Source organism: Lycorma delicatula, chromosome 12 (genome assembly GCF_047948215.1).
Source record: "Lycorma delicatula isolate Av1 chromosome 12, ASM4794821v1, whole genome shotgun sequence".
NCBI lineage: Eukaryota > Metazoa > Arthropoda > Insecta > Hemiptera > Fulgoridae > Lycorma > Lycorma delicatula.
The window spans coordinates 25,246,250-25,268,660 of record NC_134466.1 but is presented as its reverse complement, the minus strand read 5'-3'; the positions used below and the strand labels follow the sequence as shown (position 1 = coordinate 25,268,660).

General features: G+C 29.6%; 2 long non-coding RNA genes across 2 annotated transcripts; one reads left to right on the top strand and one right to left on the bottom strand.

The window, feature by feature from the left end:
- Positions 1-55: 55 nt before the first annotated feature.
- On the top strand, positions 56-17,193 carry LOC142333072 (uncharacterized). Its single transcript, XR_012758511.1, has 3 exons — positions 56-172; positions 12,213-12,283; positions 16,869-17,193. It is a non-coding gene; the product is annotated as an uncharacterized LOC142333072 (long non-coding RNA).
- Positions 7,474-17,263, bottom strand: LOC142333071 (uncharacterized). Its single transcript, XR_012758510.1, has 3 exons — positions 17,181-17,263; positions 14,610-14,708; positions 7,474-7,763 (listed from the first exon to the last, which is right to left on the bottom strand). It is a non-coding gene; the product is annotated as an uncharacterized LOC142333071 (long non-coding RNA).
- Between the last annotated feature and the right edge of the window lie 5,148 nt (positions 17,264-22,411).

The window sequence follows — 22,411 nt, the reverse complement described above, 5'->3', positions numbered from 1 at the left end:
ATATTTATTTTTTTCATCATTATAACCAGATATCGTTTGTATTGAAATATACAATTACATGTGTTGGCGTCACTGTTTAGTAGATTGGGATCATTTGTTTATAAGCGTTGTTAAAGTGAAATTTGTATTGTAATATCAGTATTATTTATTTGTGTTCACTTTTGTTGACCAAGTAAGTAATTTTATACCATTCTAACATAAATTAATAGAATTTAAGTTTGAATTTTTTGTGTTTATGAACTGATAGTGTAGCTTTAACTTGTGATGAAAATTTATTTAAGTTCGACGTAAAATCGTTTATTTAAGCAGCACATTAAAAAATTATTATATCGTGGGCATATTATTATTAGTCGTTTTTTAATTAGTAATTTAGGCAATCAAGCAGTTTGTTCCACCTTAACTTTTGTATCGTATACATTATTACTCACGTGGTGTAAGGCAAGGTTAGCCTGCGTAGGTTAACCCACCGGGTTGGTCTATTGAACGCGTCTTCCCAAATCAGCTGATTTGGAAGTCGAGAGTTCCAGCGTTCAAGTCCTAGTAAAGCCAGCTATTTTTACACGGACTTGAATACTAGATCGTGGATACCGGTGTTCTTTGGTGGTTGGTTTTCAATTAACAACAATTCTCAGGTATGGTCGGACTGAGAATGTACAAGACTACACTCATACACATCATCCTCTGAAGTATTACCTAAACGGTAGTTACCGGAGGCTAAACAGGAAAAAAAAGAAAGAAAAGCTTGCGTTAGTTTGCGTTAGCTTGCGTTAAGTTTCGTTGAATTATATTTTTAAAATAAATAAATAACAATGGTAATATAATGGTTATATTGGATGATATTAACTATAACCCAAAAGTTTGCTGTTTATAATTATAGATATAAATTAACCAAATTTAACCTCTGAATCTTAAGTCACTCTGAGGTCAGAGCGTAAAAAGTAACAACTTTTTACTTGTCTAGAAAATAAACTCCATAACTGCAGTCTGCATATCTAACCTTTAATGATTTTACATCAAATTTTCTTCTTTTTTTGTCTAGAATCCAAGCAAAACATTCAGTTCAAAAAATTCTGAGGTAGTTGATATTCACTTCCCTTTTCAGAAACAACTCAACAGAGGCATTTCCTTTCATTTTTGTCAGTGCTGTTCTATTTATTGTATATGTAGCAGAAAGGACTGCTTCATTACTTCACCCCTAAGCAATTTGGGTAAGTTGAGTGCAGAATGCAACCAGGATCTTGCCACCTCACAAATGATTCTGTTTTCTTTCTCAGCTACTCTAGATTGTTGGGAGTATAAGATACCGTCATAAAATGTTAACACTTGCATTAATTTTTCCAAGCCTGATTCAACTATAGCAAAGTGTTGTTTTATTAGATGGACATTCATTTGATTTATGCCATATAATTTGCTTTTACAACAAATAAGTCCCACTTAACAATTTTTAGAGAGATGACCTAATTTTCTACAACAAAAACATTTCTTGCCATTGTGATTAGCCTTAACATGACTCCCTTTTGCTAAAGTTTGATCTAGAAGCATGCTTCCTGGGTTGACTGACAATCAATCCTGAGTTAAAGATGTTTCGTATCATAATCCCAACTCGTATTTAAAAGTAGTTTTGCAATTCAGACCGTGTCTTCTGTTGGCAAGTCATGCCATGTGATGTAAATGGGGTAAAACACATGAGGCAATGTTTATTAAAGCCTTGCGCACGCCATTCTCATATATTGTTTTGCCTAGGAGTATCATTTCATTTGAAGTTCACTGTACTTTGCAAGAGGAGTGTCAGATTTATTTTAATTTCAACCATACTTTGTGGGCAGTAGGATGTAACTCTACCCAATAAAAAATTTCTATCTAGAGAAAGAATAATTCTTTCTTGACTATTCTTCTTTTTTCTATTTGCTATGATCCATTCACCAGTTTCTTCTGATAATCAACACTTCCAGTCTCAGGCTTTTCAAAGGTTCTATTAACAACTTGAACAAAAATATGTTGCTCTAAACATGTCTGCACAATAATATGCCCATAAGTTTTTCAATTTTGTTTTCTTCTGATGTCTGTAAATATTCCATAATTTCCAACTAGATGTAGAAAAAAAACACCCCATCGCTTGATAACCGTAAACTTATATTTACAACAATATAAAGGAAAAACCTCCACGTCAATTTTCCATCTAATGTGTTTACCGAAAATTGCCTGCTCACCTACTATATTTGGTAAAACTCGCTAAAAAAAATCTGAGATCGGTTACAAAAAACTATTTCTTTAATTTTTGATTGTGAGATCCATGTAATCCTTACAGGGATCACTTGATAAATTTTAATATTATTTACAAAGTATTCTTATATATAAAAAAAAAAAGAAGTTATATTTATAACCCTTAAGGATACTACCTATGTACATCTCTTAACTACTACTGCTATTATTACTTACATCATACTATGTTATAAAAAACTATTTACAGAAAACAATAACATTTCATTATATCTATCATTTAATTATGAATTTTGTTATAAATAATTCAATACAGATTTGTTTACACAAAATCATGATCAACAACGTTTCAATCAAAAGTTTTATGAGATAACAAAATTAGTTAACAGCTGAAGCAATTAAGATAAAATAAAGCTTCAAACACATAACATTTTGTCATTACCCTTTTGATAGTTTTTGCTGAGGTTTCTCTGTCTTCTGTCTGCATCTTTATTTTTTAGTAGCCACTGCAGCTCTGTCTTGCTGTTTTGATGACTTCTTACCTTCAGTGTTGATAAGCCTATATACTGTTGCAGTCTCTTTTGTAGCTCCATCTTGATTGACTTAAATTTGCATATCATTGTTAAATATTTGTAAAAAAAATGTAAAGTCAATTCTTCCCTAAATATTTTGGTTCTCATTGGAAGTTTCTGTTGTTCAATAACAAGGTTGTATGAAAACCAAGCGCTGGCAATTGAACTTCAAACAGTATTTAAAAAATGATTTTTTAATATCACTTGATTGAATGTCGAAGGCTGTTGGAATATGAGCTCATTTGGTCAGACAAATGTCTGAAAAGTTTCCGAACTAAATTTAATAAAAATACGATTTAAAGATAAACGAATTTACTCACATTGCCCTTTACATAGAACCCTTCTCTATTTATACACCTGTTGCAGTGCCGGTAGAGCCTGTCAAAACGCTTTGGAGAAATCACTTGGGGGATGCCCTCCAACTGCTCAGTGCAAGCCCATTGGGTGGCTGGAATGTCGTCGAAAAGCGGTCTTTCTTCTTCAACTTGAGTTTCAGGAACATTTAATAGTCTGGTGGCGCCAAGTCGGATGAATAGATGGTGATAAGACAGTGATTTGATTTGCAGCGTAATAACATGTTAAAACTGTTGCCATGTGTGCCGGGACATTATCGTTTCAAGAGATTCCAACTGCCTGGATCCTGGTACTCAGGCCACATTCGATGACTGCAGCAGATCAGGGGTTTTATTACTTCCAAACAGAGTTTAGAATTCACAGTTTAACCATTTACAACAAATTCATGATGAATCAGACCCTTAAGTCAAAGAATGCAATCAACATTGTTTTTACTCTTGATTTTTGCTGCCTGACTTTCGCCGGTTTTTGTGCTTTAGGACTCAGCCAAGCAGCAGATGATGCTGCTTTGTTTGTGGTTCATACAAGAAGCATCAGCTTTCATCTCCAGTTACAATTGTTTGTAAAAAATTTGGGTCACTATCGGCAGTTTCAATGAAGTCTTAAGCGCAACAAAGATTCATCTATCTTTATTTTTTGGTTAAGAAATGTGGAACAAAACGAGAGCACATCTTTCAGCAGTTCACATTTTCTGTTTATGGTTTTTTTTTTGAGGTAGAAAAAGAGATGAGGTTTTTCCAGCAGGAGTGCATGCACTTTCGTAATGTTTTCGTCATGAACAGCTGTGATGGCCTCCCGCTTCGTTCATCATCTTTAAATGGTTCCATCATACAACGACCATAAAGAGATCCGACATCATAATATTTAATAGATTTCATCGGTTTATTTTCATCATAATTATCTACATTTGGATCATTTGCCAAGGCATAACGGTTGGGAATCATCAACACCCCACCACGAATGCCTTTTTCAAAAAATAAATACATATCCGGGTCTGTAACAAGTTCCAATTGTACTTTCGTAGCCTTGAGTGCTGCAAACCATGATAAATGTGGCCTTGTCCACATTTATGTCCACTGTTTATGTCAATCATTTGATTACAAAAATTTTCAAATACACAACCAACAGCATAACGTCCAATTTCATATAGAAATCATGGTATTCACCAAGCGTGTTAATTTTAAAACTATTCCAAACATTTTGTGCGTGTTTATAATCGGATTCAGAGATATTTTCTCTCTTTAAATCATCATAAAAAGCCTCGGTGGGTTTTAATTGTGTTTCATTGAAAACAGAGCTGATGTAATATATGTATAGGGATAAACATCTTTTTGTCGGATTAACATATAAAACAAATCTTTTTCTTTATTATTTTCATCACAATTACTTTGTATACTTTTTCAAATTGAGAGTATGTTGTTTTAAACAACTTCTTTTTAAATGAACCATCACAATCAAGTAAACTATACACCAAATCATCTAAGCTGTAAGATAGAAATTGATAGGAATCTATAAATCAAGATGATATTTCATTCTTGAGAGTTAATAGATTCGAGTTTTTCACTGTTGTTTGCAATACAAGAAATTTCAAATTTATCTGTCAATTCATCCATCGCCAATACAATATGATGTGAATCGTATCCACATAAATTATGAAATACAACTGGAATAAATGTTATGTGTTTACAATTTTCATGCGCAGGGCCAATAAATTTACCACTTGTGTGAGAAAGATGTCTTACACGATTCCCATCAATCTCATCTCCACATATAATACATTTACTATGTTTTTCAAATTTTTTTTTTGAACTACCTTTTATCATCATCTATAGTAGTACTGTGTAATTCAAAATCATAACAATATCCAGATGGTTTATGAGTATGTGTTTTTATAGTATTACTAGTGTCTGGTTCAGAGTTTGCAATTTGATTTGGAATGATAAACTATACAAAATCTGCATATATAACAAAAGGCACGCGTAATGTTGAAGAATCGTCTTTAAACGATACTATATTACCTCATCTATGATTCTCTCCTTTGCCAATCCATTCATTTGGCATTCTAATTCTCTGAACCTTTCCTTGTTTACAATCTTAAATATGTTTTGCTAGCTTTTCTTTAGTTTCGCTTTCACTAGTCCAAGATTTAAAACAATAGGGGTAATATTCACGTTTTGTAAATCTTTTATTATTATCACTCAACATCTTTGATAAACCATTATGCTTGTTTGTCATATTTATTAGAATATAATGGGAGCGATCAGTTAATAATAATAATAACCAAATGACGATTCTTCGATTATTATTCACACGTTTTTATATATACATTATAAGGGTTAAATGATTCTTTGTCATCTTCGATATCATAACACAACACATTTACACCAATATCTGGGTTTTGAGTTTCATAGTTATCAATGCCTTTTACACAAACAGGATATTCTATTTCTTTCGTTTAAACGATTTTCAAATTGTGTATAGAATGAAACACGATAATTACGATTATTGTTAGGAAATAGATGTGCTAGAATAGACCATAAAAAACATTTTTGATCATCATTTTGTATATTTATTATAGCGCGTTTATTTAATAAAGCTTTTGTTGTTTCATTTTTATAGCTGATGAATGGGCCTGTAAATAATACTTTGAGTAGTGAAGTTCTACCTCTTAAATAAAAATATTAAATTAGAGATTGAACAGGATAATGTAGCAGAAATATGTTTTTTGTTACCACATCACATGACAAACTGATAACATCACATGGCATGTAAGCTTTTTTAATTTTTTTTTTTTTTTTTTGTACATTTGAGGCAATATTTTACTTAACATTCATTTCTCTTTCTTCTGTGCATTTTTTCTTGGTTTTCCAACAGTTCATTATTTTGCTTTATTTTTGCCTTCTCTCCTCTGAACAAATGTTATTTCTTTTTTTACTTTTCCTTGAAATTTTTACTGGTTTTCTGAACGTTGAACTATCTCCTTCAAATATTTTCATTTCATTTACAACCTTTGAAATCTATTGATATTCATTCTTTTCTCTGTAAATGTGGTTGAAAATCTGTTTTGTGAGATTTGACTCTTCATTTACTGATGAAATTGACATTTTATCGGTTTCATTGTATTTGTAAATGTCTTTATTACTTCTAGATTTGCATCATTTTCTTCTTGTATTGTTATTGATTTTAGAATCTTTCTCAAGTTTTTACTCTATTTTTGTATTGGATTTATTTAATCTGATTTCAAATGGAAGATGCATCTGATGCAAACAGGTCCTCTGGTTTGATTAATGTATTTTAGTGCCTGATTTTGGCATCTGCTGAGAATGTCCTTTTTGTTGAAAATATTTTTGTTAGTCGGTAGGCTAATTTTCTTTTATTCTTTCTTGTTTCATTGGTTTTTTTATCTAAATCATTAATTTGTATTATTTCTTCCATATATTTAAATTTGTTAACTTTATTGATTTTTGCATATTTCATTTTTAGGGACTTGGGGTATCTTGGTTGGTTGTGAATTCTGCCTTTTTCAAAGAAATCTTTACGCCTTATTTTCTCTTCAAATTATTTTAAGTATTTTACTTGTTCAGCTGCCTTTTTGAGGTTCTCCAAGAAAATTGTAATATTGTCAGCATGGGCTAAGCACTTAGTAGATCTATTAATACATTTTTCTAATTTTCATGGGATTTTTGAGTTTTCCATATCTCTTCTAGCAAGTTCTTCAGTATTTTCTTGGGTTTTTCATGATTCTTTCCATAATTCCATATTTTTCAAGCTATCACCTGCTATCTTGTTATTTAATTTCTGGCAAATTTTGTCTCTTTTCATTTAATAATTTTTTTTTTAATTTTGCAGTTTATGTTGTTAGATTTTGGAATTGAAATCTTACCTTCTTGGTAGTGTAATAATTTTTCAAAGTACTTGCTGGAATTTTACAGTTGTCTTTGTTGTTATGGCCTATGCTATCAAATCATACAGCTTTAATAGAAGATACCTTTTGTATTGCAGTATTATTTTGTATTATTCAGTTGCACAATATATCGGCATTTGCAAACCTTCAAAATTGAGTATGAAATCAATTTTCTTTTTGTAATTTAAAAGAAATACTAAAAAAAGACAGATGTGAGTAGCTTATGAATAAACTGTCATTTATAAATACTATGAAAATTAGAGAACCGAAGTGCATGCCTTGTCGTCTTACTCCACATCTAGCATAAATAGACTTAGAAATAAAATTATCAGTTTTAACATAGGGAATTCTGTTTGTACAAAAGGAATATTTTATGGGAAAAACACATCGTTGTAATCATTGAAACAATTTGAACAAGATGACTATATTTTGAAAATAAAGTATTTAATATTAAGCTTTTTATTGAGGTCAGAAAGTTATAAAAATATTCTTCCAAAAGTACAGCCGCAACTAGTAGTTTGCATGTATCCTGTTTGTTATAATAACCAGCGACACACAGTCATGGTTTAATAATGCCTTTCGTACAGTTTTATCAGACTACTTTATACTTCATTGACATTAATATTATTATTATTATCATTATCACATTATTATTATTGTTATCATTATCATCATCATCATTATTATTTGCAATATTTCTGCCAAAGACTCATCTGTGTAAAAAGAATAACAAATTTAAAGACATTAAAATCATATCAGTAAACATTGTACAATTTAATATAATGGTGAAATTTAAAAAAAAAAATGTAAACGCAGTTGCAAGCAACCACTTTTTCTTAAAGCCACTGTTTGATTTCAGCTTTCCTTCAGTTGTTGTGGTAACTTTATTATTTACAACTTGTTTACACACTCCACAAAGTACAGAATGAAAGAATATTCATACCTTACTTTTTTCACATTAAAGCGCTTTCGGGCATAAGCCTTTTTTTTTCTTTCTTTTCTTTTTCCTGTTTAGCCTCTGGTAACTACCGTTTAGATAATTCTTCAGAGGATGAATGAGGATGATATGTATGAGTGTAAATGAAGTGTAGTCTTGTACATTCTCAGTTCGACTGTTCCTGAGATGTGTGGTTAATTGAAACCCAACCACCAAAGAACACCGGTATCCACGATCTAGTATTCAAATCCGTGTAAAAATAACTGGCTTTACTAGGACTTTAACGCTGTAACTCTCGACTTCAAAATCAGATGATTTGGGAAGACGCGTTAACCACTAGACCAACCAGGTGGGTTTTGGGCATAAGCCTGTCTTCAGTAATGTTTACTGAATTTACACATAGGTAACATTTGTTAAAATTTGTTCAGTCAATAAAAATTTCGTTTTAAAAATTTAAATGTTATTAAAATTTACTTTAATTTGTGATCTTATGTTAACATATTACTGTACTGATTATCTAATTTATATAAAATTGCTTATAAATTATAAATTACCAACTTAAATAATATTTATAAGAATATCCCTAGTGAATTCTGTCTGCAGATTCATTAAGCTAAATTTACATTTGTGTCTGGTTTAAAAGTATCTAATTGTACAGTGTTAAAGTGTACAGTGTATATTTAGAGAACAAACAACTCTCCCTGTTTTATTATAGGTTATTCAACTTCAATGTATGCACCTTTTGTAGCTTGGCAGATGTCTAGAACAATAATCTAACTCTTGGCAGATGTTTAGGAGCATCTGCGGCATTATTAGACATATGAGTAGTATAGAAACCTCGGGTTCAACTGTCATTTTGCTTTCTATGAAAGTAGTGATTATTTGGAATTGAACCCGATGTCATGTTTTTTAGATGAACATGTGTTTGTAGTTAAATTTATGAGCTGAAAGAGTGGATTTACTGCAAAATATATAGCCAAACGTGGATTTTAGATGTCCCCCAAAATTACAGTAAATAACCAACAATCAAATGAAGTTTGAACCTGAGGGTCTCTTTTCACGGGTTTATTAGATACATTAAAGAACGGCTACTCACAATGATGAATGTGTGTTCACGTTAAATTTACATGTTAAAACAGTTAATTTATTGAAAAATTCATAGTAAAACAATTGTTTTATTCATTGAATAGTTTGATGCTGTCATGGGGATTCCCCTGTCTCTATTAATAATGATTTCTCAACTATAAAGGGAACCACTGTTTTATTATATTCTCATCGAATTCAATCTTTCATTTAACTGCAATCACCATGATTAAGTGCAAATTGTATTATGATATTTGGTCATCATTACTTTTAGCGATTGTGTAATATATCATTGATTATTATTTAATGTCTATAATGTCAGTTTAAACTTCAAAATCATTGTTAGTTCCTTATCTCGAAAGTGGTGTGTCCTAGGCCAATTCTAACACGATTTTGAATGGGTTAACTGAATGGGTACTTTCCAACTTCCTGGAACAATAGCTGCTAGTTTCATGCGTTTAGGTCCAACCATTCTCAAGATATGCTTTTTCTTACAATATTTTTTTGTATTTGATGATGAAATAAAATAAAAATATGTTTTTATTATCTAGCAGTCAACAGGTTAACTGTTCTGATCACTTTTAAATTTATTACTATGTTTTGAAAAAATCGGTCATCATTACTTTAAGCGAAAGCGGGATGATATGTGATAAAGGTTGTGGATTGTTCATTTTTTTATTGTTGAGATAGCTAATGACATTATCTTATGTATATTATACATAAAAAATTGATATCTATTATATTAAATAATGATTTCTAAAAAAGGGCGTATCTTGAAAAGGGTGCGTCCTACACAATCTTTGATGCGATTTTGAAAACCTTAACGGTTTAAAAGAGTACTTTCCAGAACAATAGGTCCTAGTTTCATGCATCTAGGTCCAACCGTTCCCGAGATACTTGCGCGAGTAGAATTCGCTAATGTCAGTTCACCTCAAACCTATTTCATTATCAGTTTTTCAAATAATCTTCTGTATAGTATATGTTCCTTCAGATTTGCAAGGCTAAAATAATTTCATATAAAACCGGAAAAAAACAGTAAATGCTGAACAAACTCTATAATGCTATATTGAACCCGACGTTGAATGTGAACGTGTTCAGTGTAGCAAACGTGAATAGCATAATATTTATACTCATCATTAGCTTGTTGTTTATTTAAAATTACAAGACAATTATCACTTTCATCATGTGGGAAATGTGTGATGACAAATATGGTGTGGGCATGGATTTTTACGTTACCATTTCGTTAATTTGCAACTTGCGTTTTAAATTCTCATCTCCAAGTCTATTATTTTCTATATATTACAACTTTGAATGCAGCTGAATATTATCGTTTTGATATGAAAGTCTTTGATGAAATAATCTTTCATATCATAACATTTATCATAATACTCTTTTGATAACCATGAAGCAATATCGAGTAATAATAATATTTTATAAACATACGTGTACCAGTAGTAATTGTAATAGTTTTATTTTATTATCACCCGTAATCTCATACAAAGCCGATCCAGGATTCATTTAATTCTTTAGATTGTTTTTTTTTGTAACAAATTATCAAACTGTTTCCCTTCATCATGATATAACTTTGTCGCATTAAAAAAAGGGCCGATGAGATTTAATGTAATAATAGTTCTTTAGATTGACTCACCTTAACATTCTTCTTTTACTGTTGCTGTGATTTACAACTTATTAAACGTTTTTTTCATATAACATCTAACTTTTATATGTACCAGAAATTAGTAAATCTAATTGATTTTTATTACATTTTAGACTAACTTCATATAATAGTGTTTGACTCATCGGAATTCTGAGTAGCCAAAGTTTCTGAATAATAATCGATTGCGGAATCCTGATTGCGGCTTTTCTATTATAAAACTCAATTAATTCTTTTGAATGAAATCAGCTTTAATGGACATTCCCCTTCTAAAAATAATAATATATTAAATCATCTAATTCTTGTTTTAAACTATCAATGTCGATTGCTGTATCAAAATGATTGCCTTTCCTTTTAAATTTAAGATCATGGCATGCATAATTGAAAAATTTAATACTGTTTGGCTCTTTTACTTTTCGATATAGGATTTCATAATTGGGATCTTTTTTTTAGTTTAAAAGAATCATAGAATAATATACAAATCGTCCGGTTGTATCTATAATTACAATACAATTATCTTCATTATCGTGTGTAACTGGTACTGCCATAGGTTTATGTCTCTGCTTTATTGTTTAATCTATCATTTTCAAACATATGATTTGAATTTTCATGCACAGTTGTTTTCTTTTTCGATTTGATGTAATCAATCCTCGATATTTTCAAGTTCTTTTAATTTTGCTTGTAACCGAGTGTTACACTCAGATATATGCATCTTGATATAACTTAAAATTTTTGATGAAAAAATCGATTAAATTTTATTACATTTAATATAAAACTTGGGGATATCCAGGAAGCTATTGATAGTATTAAATTATCACAAACCTTTTATGACATTCATAAGACATTCTCTTATTACATTCCTCTTATGATTTCACACTTTGACCAGTGACTTTAGACATTTCCACAGCAGCCGGAATTCCGGCTGAGATCAGTGTTGTAGTTCCATTCATGTCATGATATATGCAACAAATATTTATTACCATTCATTGCTTAATATGAACTATTTTATTGTAATTTCAACTGTATGTAAAACATAAATTATTTATAAACCTCATTTATAGTTCAAAAATGATTTTGTAATTTACTTATTACAACAGTAATTATAGGTACTTAGTATTAACACCATCACAGCTATAGCTTTATTTAAAAACAAAGTAGTCAATCGGATTTCGGTGGAAAATGGGCTGAAAATAGAGTTTAACATAAATAAATATTTATTTTATAAATATAATTTAATCAAACTTAATCTACGCTCGCTAACCTTGACTAATTAACACCGTAATTTTTGGAGTATTTATTTAATAAATTCAGTAATTATTGCAATTTGATTATTTAAATAATAAATAATTGTAATTACTGAATTTATTAAAAAAATTACGGTGTTAATTAAGTCAAGGTTAGCGAGCGTAGGTTAAGTTTGGTTAAATTATATTTATAAAATAAATAAATATAAATAACCATTTATATTCTGTTTTGAATCTGTTTCAGCCCATTTTCCACCGAAATCTGATTGACTACTTTGTTTTTAAATAAAGCTGTAGCTGCAGTGGCGTTAATACGTGAGTACCATAATTATATATTAAAATGATCTCATGTTTACAGATTGCAGATATTTTAGAAAAATATGATGATTCTACATACAATATATCTGAATATCTTACATTGTTATATTCAAAATTACATGAAACTGTAAATGTTATTGATTATAAACTTAAATGTAAAAATAAAACTAAATATAAATTATATTGAACATGGAAAAATTGTCCAAGTTTACTATACATAATTTTCAATATAAAAACACAGCGTCAAATATATTGCATAATATTGCTTTTGAATTGGTATATCAGAAAGAAAATTTAGAAAACGAAAGAAATCCTCTTTTAAAAAGAAGTTTATGTTTAATGTAAATCAAAATGATTATGTGTATGAAATGGTAGTTGAATTATATAAAAATTTAAAACCTATAATAAACTTTTGTATAATAAATATTCTTTATATATTAGATTATAAACAATTATATTCATATATCCAAATTTGTATAAAGAAATTTACAGTTCTAACCATATAATGCACCTACATAAACTATCAAGTTTTGTATATAACCAGTTTCTGATTGAATTAGCATACGTCTTAATGCCAAAGGGTACCGTTTTTATTTTACTAAACTAGTTCAGCCTACCTTTCCAGTAAACTTTAATCAATCGCTAAATTTTTTCATGTGTATATACTTCTCTGAATCTGTTAACAAGATAACAGGTTTTATTTTTTGGAGATGGTTAAGTATTATTATCATCAGTAAGGTGGAGGAAATGTGACAGAAGTTTGGCTCTTATGGGATAATTTTTTTTCAAATCCAAGAGTTGTAAAAAGGGATTTGTGTCATAAATTTGAATTTTTGGCTTCCAAACAATTGCTGATAGCATATATACAGCTGCAAACAAAGGCATCTTATAATTATCAGTCTTTTTCCACAGGTGAAACCTCAAAAACCGGTTTAGTATTTTTTTTAAAGAAATTTTTGACGTGAAGATTAGTCTGCTTCATAGAATATCAACTAATTTATTCGTAAAAAATCTAAATAATGAATACATTGAATAATATATTGTTAGGGTCATCAATTGGAAAGTTTATTCCTGGAGTTCCAGTAAATATTTGAGCATTACAAAGCTTTGTGGTAACATCGTATGTCAACCATTCTAAACCCAATGTTTTGTCTCTTTTTTTTTGGCAACAGATATTCAAGGTCTTTTACCTATTTGAACAGGAGGCTGTAAATCCTGTCCCTTATCATGCTCATTATCGGTAATATCCCCAAGAAAAAGAGCAACTAACATCAGCCATGTACACAGAACCCTTCTCTAGTTATACTCGTTGCAATGCCAGTAGGGCCTGTCAAACTTTCTGGAGAAATCACGTTGTGGAATCGTCTTTCTACTATTCGATACAAGCCCTTCGGGTGGCCGGAATTTCATAGACAAAGCAGACATCCTATCGTCATCGAAATTTACAATGCAATCGCTGAGTTGAACCATCACGACACGCAAGTGAGTTTCTGTTGGATCTCTAGCCATGAGGGGATTCTGGGTAATGAATGTGCAGATTCCGCTGCTATAAAGACGCATTTAGTCAACCCTCTTTCACTACTATTATTACTACATCCTAATTTATTAACTGTGTAAAACTCACACTTTGCGCAAAGCGGCTAGATGAGTGGATTGCTACAGTAGACAACAAACTTTGATATCAAAGATACTGTGTTGCTATGGGACTCCTATCACAGGAAAAGTGTGAGGGCAAACGTGTTGTTTTTAAACTTCTGTGATATCTGAAATACATGTATTTTAACTTGTCGATAAGTTGTTTAAGTTTAACTTGTTCTCATTTTAATAAACTCTGGGTAATCGGTTGTTAATTGTATTCACTTGTCATATTTGAATATTTATCAGATTAGTAATTAAAACTTGACCTGATACAGATTAAAGACAGTTGTGACATAATTTTATTAATGAAATGAAATTAATTATGTATTTACATTAGGAAAAGTTAACTATCATATTTACCATATTATTACAAAAGATATTTGAAGTTAGTGCCCTGCAGAGCTAATGCAGCAACGCTAAAGTAATCATACTGAGAAACATCTGATGCAAAATGTTATCAGTGTAAACGTTCGTTTTTAGTTATCGATAGTGCAATTTCAAAAGTATGATAGTGTAGAAGGTTTTATATTTGTATAGTATTATAATGTTATAAAAAGTATATATTCAAAAATAGTAATTTAAAAGTTTTTTTTAACTTCTGTATAAAATTCCCATATTCTTCTAAGGTAAAAGGATTAATCTATTTTTTCCTCAATGAATATGTTTAATTTACAACTTCACCCACCTTGGGGGCGAAGAAATAATGAATATTTTTAATATCTTAATCTTCAAAGGAGTTAGGGCCTCTGTTGAATGGCTTAAAACCTTCTCTGAGATAACCTTCCTGCAAATTTAAAAGTAATTGGTCAGTTGGTTCTCTGGTTATTGCATGTTGCATTAACAAACAGACAATAATATATATATATATTTGTTTTTTTTTTATTAGATCAACCAAAGTACAGAATAAATAAAGTAGGATGACTTAACTTATTATACTACAGCTGCATTATATATTCATCTCAAATTACATTACAAACTTCGTAAAATATAACATATCATGCATTTATTTATTTTATTTAAAATTTAAAATCTTTAATCTTTTTTTTAAACTTATTCAGTTAAATTAAAAATTAAAGAAAGTTGTAATTAGTAAAGTAGTTGGTGAAGTAAGTTCAGTTAAATGGACAACATGCATAATTAATTGCTTTACTTAAAATCATTTTTTTTAATTTTAATTTGATTTTACACCTTGATGTCATATTTTTAGATATGTTAAAATGTTTAAATGTTAATTTTAATTTTTCATATTTTAAGTTTTGTTTAATTTTTAATTTAACCGAATAAGTTTAAAATAAAAATAAAAGGATTAAAGGTTTTAAATTTGAAATAAAATAAATAAATGCATGATATGTTATTATATTTTACGAAGTTTGTAATATAATTTGAGGTGAATATTTGCATATATAGTGGAATAAGGTAAGTTATTCTACTTTATTTATTCTGTACTTTGGTTAATCTAATAAAATAAATATATTTATATATAGTGCAGAGGAGTATAATTCTTAAAAGAATTGTTTAAAACAAAAAATTTATATATATATACATTTCTAAATAATTGTGTTCTGTTAGATTTTGAGTGTACTTTGTGCATGCAAAAGTTAGCCTTTAACCTTCTAACAAATACCCCATTTGAAAATCAAATGATTGTTTGCAGACATATTATAAGAACACAACTCTGCCCTCCCAAAACAGTACCCCAGGGACATCCCATTTGTTACCAGTTGATGGTAATGATTGGTCTAGCCTCCCACGAGGTGCGCTCATATATCTCACCACTCTAGCCTCACACACAGTCCCCACGGAAAGCCCATTATTATTGTTAAACAGAAATTTTTATAATTTATTTAATATTATTCTTATTATTTTCGTAATATTATTTAGTTGAATGATACGAATAATTCAGTTCAAACCCAACTCACACAGTGATAGAAACTCACAGTTTAATTAAATTCAAACTCTAATTCAATTCATTAGAGTTTGTGTTTCAACCGGCACATCATATACTTATATACTCATATATATATATTTTTTTTTTTTTTTGAGATTGGTATAATATCTAAAATCTTCTTAGTTATGCTGAGAAATGTGGGTAAAAATCTGGTTTCATTGATCAAGTAGTTTTTTTTGTGTATCTCGAACAAACAAAAACCCTCTTCCTTTTTATATAATAGTATATAATAAATCTTTATGACTAAGAATATACTTTGTTCTTAAATAATTTTTGATAATAAGTAGATCCATATTGTTTTTGAAACCTATGGAAGTTTTTCTTATTAAAAATTGTGATAATAAGTTCACTAGAGAACCGCTTTGAAAATTACATATTTTTATGAATATTTTTGGTATGTACCAAAAATATTATAGTCATGTGACTAAAAATATTGAATAGTCATGACTATCAATATTTTGATAGTCATGCGACTATCAACAATATTATTTATTAATACATAGTTGCAATTCCTAAGCAAAGATTTCTATATCATGATCAATATCAAATCTCAGTCAGGTGAGATATTTTTCATATCCTGTAAAATTCCGTTTCTATGTTTCACACATGAGCTTCATGCTTATGTGGTGATATAAAAAATAATTATTATTTACAATCAAACTCTCATTAAGTAAATGCTGTATATTACAAAATGAGTTTTTTTATAATTTGGTAAGTATTTATGAGAAATAAGATAGAATTCAAAATCTTAGATAACGTTATCTGTGATGATGTTTGTGATAAATGAAAAATTTCACCATAAGCAATATTAACACTAATGTCAGTAAGATGAATAGCAGCATTTTTTGATAACGTTTAGCGAAACTTGGCATATTAAAGTCACCGAATAATAATAGTAAGCAAATTAGAGATACAATTTATTTTTATTTAATAAATTTTACAAAAAATCATAAACATATTTACTTTATAACATTCATGTTTTGCTTTTTATTACAGCAAGTAAATTTACTACAACTGGAAGAGGAAGTGCTTGATATTAGTAATGGTGATATTGAAAAAGATCCGTTAGCAATTGAAGAGACTGACTTAGTTAAATCAGAAAATTGAAAAGATGAAAATAAAGTGGTAAGGGTATTAGATTTTACATACAGTGGAACACCAATTATTCAGATGGACCTTTGCAAGGCCAAATTTGGATAATTGTAAAGGACAATTTAAAAAAGTTTCGTCATATATACTGCAGATATCATTTTAATGTTTTTCCTTCACTTCATCTGAAAAAAAATATATATATGTATACATAATTACCTGTTTTAGAAACATATTTTATCACCGTATGTAAAATCTTTCTAAACAGCTGTAATTGGAGAATGAGTTGTGGTATAGCATATGCAATATTAAATAAATGTTTTATGTAAAATTTACATAATTTTCATAATGGGATTTGTTTATGTTTTATCATTTTTACTTTTCTGTCATGTAAACATATTCATGTTGTTCTTTAATGTTGTTAATAAATAATATTCAAATTTTATGACTGTAAAGCTTATTTAAAAAAAACAACTAAGTTTTATATTTTTAAATGACTCATCCTGAACCATCCTTAGACACACACACACACACACATATATATATATACGAGCTATATCAATATATTTATGTAATATATATTTATATAATTTGGTAAAATACTGACTTTCCCAGCTACAAACCCTCCCTTAATGAATTTTGGTAAAAAATAATATGATCAATGAACCATATATAGAAATATTTGAGCCAGTAGAAAATTAGTTTGGCTAATCCTGAGATATAAGGCCAAAAGCAGTGTGACACATATAATTACATATACACAAAATTACACAATTATGTTTTTTGGTCTAGACAAACACACACACACACAAATATATATATATTTATATAAGTAGATAAATTATTACATGACTGTTTGCTTCACCAGTCAAGTCATACAATATCTTGCACAGCTTTTTTTTACACTATTAATAATATGTAATTAATGTTATATGTAACAATTATTAATAGCTTGTATTAATTATTATCTTTATATAATTATTTAATAAAATTTTAACTATATGTAACATTCATATGTAGGTTAAGCTTCTCAAATGTACTTAAGTAAAGTTTTCTGTTAATCTAATACCCCCTTTAATAAAGACTAAAATAAGAAAAGAAACATTAAAAAAAACCTTTTCTGCATTTTAAATTCATGGTCCATAATTTAAAAAAAAGTTCTTTAAACAAATGAATCTAAGGGAGATAGTGTAAAAGAACAAAAGAATAAATTTCACTTTTGATTTGAGGGAGTGTGATTTTTCAAAATTAATTTTTTTTTGGTTTATTTATATATGCATTGTACGTAACAAATTTTCTTTAATAAAATTTTTCATAAACTTTGAATAGATGAAAAAAATTCCCTGAAAAAGATTGAAATTGGTTTTTATGTGATAATTCACCTTAAGAAATTAAAAATAAAAAAATTAATATTATCAGTGCGCCATATATAGAAAAATATATGAACCAAATTTGAAGAAAATCATTTTGTTCAGTACTGAGATAGGCCAAAAGCAGTGCGATATTACTATTACTATTATATTATTATATTACTATATAACTAATATATTACTTATTATATTACTATTATAACATGTATGTGCATACCTATGCAGTTACATGTTTTTTTGTCTAGATGATCTTTTTGTTTTCCTGTTTAGCCTCCGGTAACTACCGTTCAGATAATACTTCAGAGGATGAATGAGGATGATGTGTATGAGTGTAAATGAAGTGTAGTCTTGTCCATTATTAGTTCGACCATTCCTGAGATGTGTGGTTAATTGAAACCCAACCACCAAAGAACACCGGTATCCACGATCTAGTATTCAAATCCATGTAAAAATAATTGGCTTTACTAGGACCTGAACGCTGGAACTCTTGACTTCCAAACCAGCTGATTTGGGAAGACGCGTTCACCACTAGACCAATCCACCTGGGTTGGTCATGATGATCTAGTAGATTTGAATATTACAGCATCGATATTCTTTAGTGTTTGGATTTCAGTTCACTTCATTTACATTCATACATATCATCCTCATTCATCCTTTGAAATAATACCTTACGATGGTTCTGGGGGCTAAAATGAAAAAAAGAAAATGAAAGATGAACTAGCTGGATCTTAAAACATACAGATCTTGCAAAAAAAAACAAAAAAAAAACAATTTTTAACATGATCACCATACTTTTCTGTTTAATATTCTAGATACATTTTCCAGGAATGTTTTATGTATATATATAATATATATTAAAAAAAAGTTATTATAAAGTTAAGTTTATATATATATATATATATGTTACACACATTTATATATACACAAACGCACACATAAACACAATTTATTAATTCCTTCAATTTTGCTGTTTTGAACATCTAGACAATTCTTTAAAATTTCATGAATAAAATTATTCACCAGTATTAAATGAATGATTATTTGATAATGACACATGAAATAGTGGTCCAATTGCTAACAATAACGACTGACCCAAATAAAGCAATTTACTTATATTAATTTGAAGAGCCTTATCTGATATGATTGAAGGTAAAAGAACGATGTAAATTCTCGAATCGTTCAGACCAAAGAAGTTTTTACAAGAACAAACAACTATTTACATTCAAGATTATACCACTTTTAAAGAAAAAATGCAATTTATAAAAGTTTTGTATAGAGTTTATGAAATAAATACCCTGAACCAATAGCATAACAAACAACAAAATTTGAGGAGAATAGAAAGAAAACTATATATATATATATATATATAGAAGCTTACAATGCAGTTGTAGAACTTTCAACAGGGTAAGTCCTACAACTGTGGGCTGTTTCTGATGCACAGCTTACTCACAAATATACCAGATATGCACATAACTCAATTTAAAGTATTTATCATTTTACTTAAATATAATATTTTTTCGTTTATTTAATTCAATGATTCTAACTCTCTTTATCCTGTTTAGCCTCCAGTAACTACCGTTTAGATAATTCTTCAGAGGATGAATGAGGATGATATGTATGAGTGTAAATGAAGTGTAGTCTTGTACATTCTCAGTTCGACCATTCCTGAGATGTGTGGTTAATTGAAACCCAACCACCAAAGAACACCGGTATCCACGATCTAGTATTCAAATCCGTGTAAAAATAACTGGCTTTACTAAGACTTGAACGCTGTAACTCTTGACTTTCCAAATCAGCTGATTTGGGAAGACGTGTTAACCACTAGACCAACCCGATGGGTTCAATGATTCTAACTAAAGCATGTGCACATAACCATATTTAATTCACGCGTGTATGGCGGTTCTATCAGCAACGGTCAGCACTAACTAAACTAATGTAACTTAACAACTTTCATAGAATAAATTTTGCTTGTACGGTCAGTAGATTGGTGTAGCCGCGAGGCTTAACACATCAGATACCGAGTCAGTCGGGTAGGTGTTCAAGTTCAAGATCCAGCCAGATCGAGTTACTATTTTACACTTTAAATATTAATCATTTATTTAATTCTACCGCTCACCTGTGACATCACAACATAACAGATGACTATAACAACATTTTTTTGGGGTGGGGGTCCGATTTTGCAAATATTGCTATTTTTTAATTCTTAACAAATTTGCCTAAGAAAAATATGACCTTAATTAGGCAAAATTTCAAAATACTGAAGGTGACCTTGCTCTATAGGCTTACCTCCTTGACCTTTTAAGTTAAAAATTTAATGGCATCAGTGCCCCATATATAGAAGAATCTGATACAGTTTGGTCAAAATTGGTACAGTAGTTTCTGAAATATGAGGTGAATTAGAGGCCAACACCAAACAGATACATGTACATACAAACATTATCATCTAGAAAATTTCCATCTGGTTTTTTGGGTTCCCAGATGTCAAAACCTCAAGATCCTGTGGAAACCGGTGTATATATATTTAGACTAAAAGAGAAGAGGAACAATTTGGTCATTTAGTTTATCATATATCCTGTTGTATCTCAATGGTATAACTATGTAGGTAAAGACAGAAAAAGGATAGCCAAGAACAGTGTTCCTAAACATCAAAGGGTGACACCATGTTATTAAATCAAAGGAGATTTAATTTTTGGTGGATGATCACACTATCCATACTTCAATTTCTACCATCTCCAGCCCCAATACAATGACCTTCATGAATTCTGACCTTACTATACCCACAACTGGATCATAGATATTAATTACATACAGTGTATCTTAACGTCGATATGAATGAAATAAAAAATTACACAACAGTATAGAGAGAGACTTTCAAATCACAACTTTGGATGTGTTTTACAACACGTTAAGGAGGACATGGAAGTATATATCATTGTGCATTCATGATGGTGGTGAATACACAGATCCACTCAACAAATAATTTGTACAAATACAAATTTATATTAATGCTCATAATATATACTACGTCTGCAACATATATTTCTATAGCGGTATGGAGGCTTCTTGTACTGTGTGTTTGTTAATTTTCAATATTAAATGTATGCAAAAACATTTACGATATGCACGTACATAAATATATTTTTAAGTTGCTTTATTTACTATTGCACTACTAATTAACATTTTACAAGCTTTTTTATATTTTTCTATTATTTCACATCACGTATTATTTCAGCATAAAAGTGATTTTTATTCTTCTGTTCTAACGTTTCTTTAAGCTAAAATATCAATAAAAAAATCTTTCATCAAAAATTATAAAAAAAATAATTTCCCAAAAATATAGAAGTAATTTGTCTATATACAATGTCTGAAAATGGCTTAATTGTAGAAAATGTGAGTACATTACCAGAATAAATGTAGCTGATTATTGTATCCAAGAAAGTATTCTGAGTTGTATTTGAAATTATTATCGGCCATCTTCAATCTGCTATATTAAATGCAATTTTTTTTAAATATTGGATTGAACCATTTGAATCCAACCACTTTTTTAAATGGCATGATAATAATCATCTTACACATGATTTCAATATAGATTTGAATTGGAAAACTTCAGTGAAAACTCCACATCCATAGCATCATCAGTGTTTTGATATTGACCACAAAGTGTTCAGAACGGTAAAACGGCCATCCCCAACCTCCATTCAAAAAAATATTTTCAGTAGAAATGGGGATAATTACACATTACCCTTGCTGTTGGATCTTTCTTATTAAATGGCAGATATTTAATTTTAGTGAAGAGTATAGATTAAGTTTATGTTGGTTTTAAGTTGACAGAATCTGCGATTATGTTCCAATCCTTTTTAAACAGTGAGTATGATAAATTTTAACTGGGGTCATTTGTTGGAAGTTGCAAAATTTTTGAATGCTTCTTCTGAAACAATTCCCCTTCAGTCTGTTCTCTGAAGATTTTTCTGTAAAAGTACCTTTCTGTCTAGCAAGAAATGCCTGGAGGAGCACTAGTTTGTGGAGAACGTAATGCACTCCCTTTGTAGAGAGCTGCATATATGGTGGCTGAAGGCAGTT